General features: G+C 38.5%; 1 pseudogene; it reads right to left on the reverse strand.

The window, feature by feature from the left end:
- Positions 1–8,259: 8,259 nt before the first annotated feature.
- LOC129551148 (olfactory receptor 4P4-like) lies at positions 8,260–9,188 on the reverse strand (annotated as a pseudogene).

Raw genomic sequence — 9,188 nt, forward strand, 5'->3', positions numbered from 1 at the left:
AACTAAAAGAAATATAGCCCACTAAACCAGTGGCAGCACATAGATAGAACAACTGGAAATCTCTTCTGTTATTTTTATGTTTCTCTACCTTTTTAATACTGCCTAGTATTCCATACAAGCCAAGCTTCGAGCCCCAAAGATAATGAATTGGGAGCTTCCTAGAATTTCTGTCTACTTCTATAACCCACTGATGAATAATTTCAGAGTCAGATATTATAATATGACGGCTATTAATTTTATGCCCTTACTGATCTGGCTCTCAATCAATCATTAGTAGTTTTCCCATAAAGTATTTGATATTGAGAAGAAAAACCAAGTTCTTTCTCTGACATAATTGAATTACAAAACTACATCACTCATTCCCACGCTGTAATTGTGTGTGTGTGTGGGGGGGGCTCAGTCATGTCTGACTCTTTGCAACCCCATGGAATATATTAAGCCAGGCTTTTTTATCCTTGAAATTTTTCAGGTAAGAATTCAGAAGCGGATTGTCATTCCCTACTCCAGGCAATCTTCTGACACAGGGATCAAACACACTTCTTGTGTTTCTTGCATTGGCAGGTGGATTCCTTATCATTGTGCTACCTGAGAAGCATCACAATGTAATTATATCACCTTGTTATTCAGTTCAGTCGCTCAATCGTGTCCGACTCTCCGCAACCCCATGAATCACAGCACGCCAGGCTTCCCTGTCCATCACCAACTCCAAGAGTTCACTCAAACTCATGTCCACAGAGTCGGTGATGCCATCCAGCCATCTTATTCTCTGTCGTCCCCTTCTCCTCTCACCCCCAACCTTTCCTAGCATCAGAGTCTTTTCCAGTGAGTCAACTCGTCACATGAGGTGGCCAAAGTATTGCAGTTTCAGCTTTAACATCAGTCCTTCCAATGAACACCCAGGATTGATCTCCTTTAGAATGGACTGGTTGGATCTCCTTGCAGTCCAAGGGACTCTCAAGAGTCTTCTCCAACACCACAGTTCAAAAGCATCAATCCTTCGGCGATCAGCTTTCTTCACAGTCCAACTCTCACATCCATACATGACCACGGGAAAAACCATAGCCTTGACTAGACGGCCCTTTGTTGGCAAAGTAATGTCTCTGCTTTTTAATATACTATCAAGTTTGGTCATAACTTTCCTTCCAAGGAGTAAGCATCTTTTAATTTCCTGGCTGCAATCAGCATCTGCAGTGATTTTGGAGCCCCAAAAATAAATTCTGACACTGTCTCCACTGTTTTTCCATCTATTTCCCATGAAGTGATGGGGCCATATTGCATGATCTTTGTTTTCTGAATGTTGAGCTTCAAGCCAACCTTTTCACTCTCCTCTTTCACTTTCATCAAGAGGCTTTTTAGCTCCTCTTCACTTTCTGCCATAAGGTTAGTATCATCTGCATATCTGAGGTTATTGATATTTGTCCCAGCAATCTTGATTCCAGCTTGTGCTTCAGTTGGTGCAAATGTAACTGAAGTTTCAGATCGTGAATTTTTAGCATTATAATTAGGCTCAAACATATCTTTATTAAACAAAATAAAAATCATTACAATCAACACATTTTTGGCAACGAGAAATAAGTTTGTTAACCCTTTAAAGTAAAAATTTGTGCTTCAGCTTTCAAGGAACTCTTGGAAAGCATTTTCTGCCTCGTCTTGTGGAAATATTTTTCCCTGCAAAAAGCTGTTGAGATGCTTGAAGAAGTGGTAGTAGGGTGACAATATGGCAGATGGGACAAAACTTCATAACCCAGTTCATTCAACTTAAGAAGCGTTGGTTGTGCTATGTGTGGCCAGATATTGTCATGGAGAAAGACTGGAAACATTCTGTGGACTAATGCTGGCTAGAGAGCTGCAATTTTCTGTGTATCTCATAGATTTGTTGAGCATATCTCTCAGATGTAATGATTTTGCCAGAATTCAGAAAGCAGTAGTGGATCAGACCAGCAGCAGACCAACAAACAGTAACCTTGTCCTTTTTCTCATGCGAGTTTGGTTCTAGGAAGTATTTTGGAGCTTCTTGTGGGTCCAACCACTGAGCTGGTGGTTGCTGGTTGCCTTATAAAATCTACTTTTCCTCACATATCACAAGCTGACTTAGAAATGGTTTATTGTTGCATAGAATAAATAACAAGACTTCAAAACAATGATTTTTTTTATCTGTGGTTAGCTCATGAGGCACCCACTTATAAAGTTTTTTTCACCTTTCTGATTTACTTCAAATGCCAAATGAAGATAGAATTGTTGATGCTGAGTTTTTTGGCAACTTCTTGTGTAGTTAGTTGTAAGAGGTAAGCTTTGATAATCCTCTCAGTTGTTCATTGTCAATTTCTAATAGCCAGCCACGGTGTTTCTTATCTTCAATGACCTTGTCTCCTTTCCAAATCTTCTTGATCCACCATTGCATTGTCTGTTGCTTAGCAGTTCCTGGGCCAAATGTGTTGTTGATGTTGCAAGTTGCCTCAGCTGCTTTATGACCCACTTTAAACTCAAATAAGAAAATCACTGTACTTTGCTTTTGGTCAAACATAATTTCCCTAGTCTAAAATAAAGATAAAATAAACAGTAAATAATGTCATTAAATGCAAAAAAAATTAAAGTGAAAAATCTATTTTAAAATGATGTAAAATATAACCTTATTTATTTAAGAATGCATTCCAATATCAAAGGGCAAATACAAAATGCAACTGGTTTTGTGCTAGTCTAATATTCATATGAAGCTCAACATTCAGAAAACAAAGATCATGGCATCTCGTCCCATCACTTCATGGGAAATAGATGGAAAAACAATGGAAACAGTGTCAGACTTTATTTCTTTTGGCTCCAAAATCACTGCAGATGCTGATTGAAGCCATGAAATTAAAAGACGCTTACTCCTTGGAAGGAAAGTTATGACCAACCTTGATAGTATATTAAAAAGCAGAGACATTACTTTGCCAACCAAGGTCCGTCTAGTCAAGGCTATGGTTTTTCCAGTAGTCATGTATGGATGTGAGAGTTGGACTGTGAAGAAAGCTGATCACTGAAGAATTGATGCTTTTGAACTGTGGTGTTGGAAAAGACTCTTGAGGGTCCCTTGTACTTCAAGGAGATCCAACCAGTCCATTCTAAAGGAGATCAATCCTGGGTGTTCATTGGAAGGACTGATGCTAAAGCTGAAACTGCAATACTTTGGCCACCTCATGTGACGAGTTGACTCACTGGAAAAGACTCTGATTCTGGGAAAGGTTGAGGGTGGGAAAAAAAGGGGACGACCGAGAATGAGATGGCTGGATGGCATCACTGACTCTGTGGACATGAGTTTGAGTGAACTTCTGGAGTTGGTGATGGACAGGGAAGCCTGGCGTGCTGTGATTCATGGGGTTGCGGAGAGTCGGACACGACTGAGCGACTGAACTGAACTGAACTGAATATTCATATGAATTTAGCATTTTTAGAAACACAGAAACACAAGTTCAAATAGAATCTTTCATGTTCAGGCTCCAAGTGTAGATAATACAATTCCCCACTCAAATTTAAGAGTTTCTCAAAGGTGTCTCTTCAGAATACCTGTTTTTAAGACAAAACCTTTCTATCAAAGAAAATAATTAATTCCTGGGAAAGAAAGTTGCCGCTATAAAACAAAGTTCTTTAGCCTTGTAGCAATTTCTTTAAATATTCATGTAATACAAGGTGAAAATTTTGTGTGTATGTGTTTGTGTGCACACGCATGTGAGTGTTTGAATATCCAGAGCAAGAGTCACCATGGGTGGAATGATCCATTTGGATGTATTTCCACCACACCTTTTGCCTTTTGATTACAGAACTAGAGCTGTCTAAAGAAGACCATGCCTCCATAGTGGTTCAGCTGAATCCATTCCAGACTCAAATTCTAATTTTGAAACATTTTGAGGCTTTAAGCTAGAAGGAAATAATTAGACTTTAAAAAACAAAATGAAACTTGCTTGTTGACTACCGTTTTGATACTGATTTATCTGAATAGTCTCTTTCCAAGTGTGGCATGTCTTTCACATTCAAAATTATTCATCCCAAGAAAAGGTCAGTTTGAAGATGGCATTGTTTTTGAATCCTCTCAACTCTCATTAAGATCAAACCAGGACCATGCGACAACCTAGATGAGTGGATGGGGTGGGAGATGGGAGGAAGGCTCATGAGGGAAGGGACATATATACACCAACGCCTGATACATGTTAATTTAGGGCAGAAACCAACACAACATTGCAATTATTCTTCATTTAAAAATGAATGAATTAAGAAAAAAGGTAATTTAATATTGAAGCAAGCTTTTCTATAATTCTGAAGCTTATTAACAGTTATTAACTTTCTATATGGGCTTCCCTGGTGGCTCAGAGGTTAAAGCATCTAGCCCCAATGCGGGAGACCCGGGTTCGATCCCTGGGTCGGGAAGATCCCCTGGAGAAGGAAACTGTAACCAACTCCAGTATTCTTGCCTTGAGAATCCCATGGATGGAGAAGCCTGGTAGGCTACAGTCCACAGGGTCGCATAGAGTCGGACACGACTGAGCGACGGAACGGAACGGAACTTTCTATATAATCATTGTTTTAATGATTTTCAAATAGAGCATTTAATCATTACCCAAAATCTTTTTTAAAAAATACTTGATATATACCATTAACATTCTTTGGAATAAATTTTAGGCTCATTGTAATAAGAAAATGAAAGGACCCAGTTTTTCCTATTTCAAAATCAGGCTTTTACAATGAGACAATTCCTTTAGTAATCAATTACAACTAATAATGAGAACGAAAACAAAATTCAAATATTCAGTAGGTGCATTAATATAATTATTAAATAAACAGATCAACAACTGTTTAATCCAAGCATGAATGTGACCTCTTTGCTGTGATCAACCACTAAGGATGATATGACTCTGTTCTCACTAAACGTAAAATTAGAGATGACTCCTCCTGAACTTAATGTAAAGTTAAATGTTTCTCTGCCTTACTAATCAAATGTTAATTCACTTTCTAAATGTATACACAGTCACAAAAATAGATAAAACATCTGTATATACTTATATCACAGAGATGGTTATGGTCATATGTTTCTTCATTCAATTATTATAAAACCTGTGAAGTATATAATATTATTTTCTCTTTATAGACTAGAAAAAAATTTTTTGAAGTGCCAAGAAATATATCCTAGGTAAAGAAAATTTCAAGTGAAAGCATCAGGATTCTAATTTGATCTTTCTGACTCTCAAAATAATACACTTACTCACAGGTTGTTTTTAACAACTTTCAGAACAGTCTGATGACCCATGCTCTGTAGGAGAATTGGAGAAGGAAAAGCTATGTCTGAGAAAAAGGTCAAGGTCAAAACACTTTCAATGATGCAATACCACATTTTATTTGAAATTTGGAAGCACAGACGTGGTATTGTTTGAGCTTGATTTAAGATTGGTAAAGGATTATGACAAGGTTGCATATTGTCACCTTGTTTATTTAACTTCTGTGCAGAGTACATCATCTGAAATGCCAGGATGGATGAATCACAAACTGTAATCAAAAATGGCAGGAGAAATACCAATAAACTCAGATATGCAGATGATACCACCCTAGTGGTAGAAAGTGGAGATAAATTAAAGAACCTCTTGATGAGGGTGAAAGAGGAGAGTATAAAAACTGACTTGAAAAATCAACATTTTGAAACCTAAGAACATGACATCTGGTTCCAAAACTTTATGGCAAATAGAAGGAGGGAAATTTGAAGCAGTGACAGATTATGTTCTCTTGGGCTTCATAATCACTGCAGATGATGACTGTAGCCACGAAATTAAAAGACAGTTACTCCTTGTAAGGAAAGCCATGGCAAACCTAGAAATCATTTTAAAAAACAGAGACATCATTTTGCCGACAAAGATCCGATAGTTAAAGCAGTTGTTCTTCCAGTAGTCATTTACAGATGTAAAAGCTGGACCATAAACAAGGCTGAACACCAAAGAATTGATCCCTTCAAATTGTGGTGCTGAAGAAGACTCTTGAGAGTCCCTAGGACTGCGAAGAAGATTGATCAATCCTAAATGAAATCAACCCCGAATATTCATTGGAAGGACTGATGCTGAAGCTCCAATACTTTGGCCATCTGATGCAAAGAGCCAACTCATTGGAAAAGACCCTAATGCTGGGAAAGATCAAAAGCAAAAGGAAAAGAAAGGAGGCCGGCAGAGGATGAGATGGTTAAGTGGCATCGCCGACCCAGTGGGTGAATTAGAACAAACTCTGGAAGACAGAGAAGGATAGGGGAGCCTGCCATGCTGAATTCTATGAGCTCACAAAGAGCTGGACGTGACTTAGCAACTGAGCAATAAAGACAGCAAGAGCAAGTAAGTTTAATAAATTCAAGGTTGCTTTAATAATTTTTCAAGTAATATAGTCATAACATGAAATACATGGAGAATAAGAACAGCATGACAGCATTTGTTCTCCTAGGACTCACACAGATTCCGAAGATTCAGAAAATCATATTTGTTGTTTTTTTGGTCATCTTTATCATCTCTGTGGTCGTAAATGTACTCATGGTGGTCACCATCACTGCCAGACCATTATAGGTGTCCCCCATGTACTTTTTCCCTTGGCCATTTCTCTCTCTCTTTTTTTTTGGGGGGGGGGAATCCTTGCTATTCCTCTGTGAATACCCTTATATTGGTTATAGTTTCAATCTATGGGGGAAAAAAAGACCATCCTATTCAAATAATTCATGACCCAAATCTTTTCAGAACACTTGCTCAGATGTGCTGAGATCATCCTGTTTAGTGTGATAGCCTATGTCTGCTATGTGGCCATCTGTAAGCCCTTGTACTAATCAACCATCATGGACTGGTGGGTGTGTGGCCTGCTAGTGGCAGTGGTGTGCATGGGAGGTTTTCTTCATGCAACCTCTTACTTTTCTGATTACTCTTCTGTGACCATAATGTCATAGATCAGTTTTTGGGTGATCAGACTCCTTGCTTAATTTTACCTGCACAGATACTCACACTCTAGGATTACTTGTCTCTGCCAACAGTGGAGTCGTCTGTCTGTTAGAATTCCTTCTCCTCATGGTCTGCTATGTGATCATCCTGTCCTCCCTATGAGCCACCACCTAGAGGCAAGGCACAAGGCACTCTGCAACTGTGTCTCGCATATCACAGTAGTTGTTTTCTTCTTTGTGCATTATATATTCATGTACATGAGACCTGCAACTACTTTATAAATTCATAAAATATATATATTTATATATAAAATTTCTTACTAAGTTCTAATACATTTTCATAAATAGTTGCTCATTTTTATATATCATAATGGTAATGGTAGTATATCGGTATTTCAATACATAATTAAGATATAAAAGAAATGACTCATTGAACATCCAAAGGGTATGTTTGTTTGATGATTGTTTCATGTTTTCAAACTCATTCAGGCTTCAAAACTTATTGGCATTGCTCATACTTTAGGATGCTAACCCATCAGAAAGAGTGACGACTCAAATAAAAGGGCACTTTAATGTCAGGCAGGATCTTCAACTTATTTTTTTTTAAAGTAATACTCCATAAAGAACTTTGTTGCCTGCTATTACTGGATAGGAAGTCATTGTGATTGTTGGGGTGTGAAAGGATCAAGACTGATCTCTTGTGGTACCATGCAGCATGCAGAACGTAGTGCATAAAGCTGTGTCCATCAGAGCCCCTTCACTGGCTCAGTGTCTCCATGCCACAGTTGTTATATCTCTGGGCTTCTAACAGTTCACAGTCCCACCCTGCTCTTGACAAATGAACCTGAGTAAATGAAAGCTGTCTCATCTGTGGCATTAAGTTCACCATCCCAGGGCCCACCAGGGAGCAATGGATGACTTAAAAACTTAGAGTCAGTAGTCACCCGCATCTCCTTGATCCTATAGCCTATCATTGTAACACCATATTTTTCTTCAATGTAATGACTTTTGAGATTAGCTGGTTACAGTCAAACAATTTTCTAATGCACAAGTCAACAGGGTGGATTTTATTCCAAGGAATATAAGGTTTCACAGAAATTTTTAACAGCCCTGTTATATGATAGTAGCTGTGCTTTAGGACATTTCTTGTATTAAAATGGCAAAATCCAAATCCAGAACTAGCTGGATCCATAATCTGAATCACATTAACAAGCTTCTTTTGCTCATATAATGTCAGAGATCATTGAGTCCAACTCCCCAAAGAAAGCAAGAATGTTTCATTAATATCTCAATGGATACATATTCTCGGGATATCAAGTACATCACCCTATTTACTTTAAATCTGAATGTGTCACTTTAGACCATATATTCCTCATTGCGATTTTCATCTCCATGTTTCTCAGGGTGTAGATGAGAGGGTTCAGCATGGGAGCAATCACGTGTAAAGCACAGAGATGTCCTTGTCCTTTTTCTCTCTCTCTGCAGGTAGAACATAAATGTAGACACAAGGCACAAAGAATGACAGTACAACTGTTATGTGAGAACTACAAGTTGAAAGAGCCTTTTTTTGCGATGCAGAAGAATGTGTTCTAAGGCTATATAGTATGAGTATGTAAGAAGCTACTAGAACAAGAAATATGACAACCACCACCATTCCTGAATTTGCAATCACTAAGATACTCACAACATGAATATCTTTGCACACCAGTTTCATAAAAGGCTTCACATCACACACATAGTGATTTATCTGATTAAGACCACAAAAAGGTAACATGAGTACCACGAGAAGTAAAGCAATAGAATGCCAAAAACCCACAGCCCAGACCAGGATGATCAACATGTTACACTTCTGTCTGTTCATGATGACTATGTAGCGCAGGGGCTTGACGATGGCAATGTAACGATCAAAAGCCATGGACACCAAGATGAATAGTTCCACACCTGCCTGCAAGTGGGCAGTGAAGAGCTGGGTCATACAGTTGTTATAGGAAATGTTTCTTCGTGCTGCAGCTAAGTCTCTGATTAGCCTGGGGACCACCGTGGAGGTGTAGCTGACATCCATGAGGGAGAGGTGACAGAGAAAGTAGTACATTGATTGTTGCATTAGATGGCTGCAGATGATGATGAGTGAGATGATGAAATTCCCCATTAAGACAGTCAGGTAACAGAGCAGGAACAAGAAGAAGAACAGTAACTCTATTTTCTTATTTCCCCACAACCCTATGAAAACAAATTCTGTGACACTGCTCTGATTTTCCAT

This window comes from Moschus berezovskii, chromosome 17 (assembly GCF_049115385.1).
Source record: "Moschus berezovskii isolate FMDL1 chromosome 17, NW_MosBer_1.0, whole genome shotgun sequence".
Lineage (NCBI taxonomy): Eukaryota > Metazoa > Chordata > Mammalia > Artiodactyla > Moschidae > Moschus > Moschus berezovskii.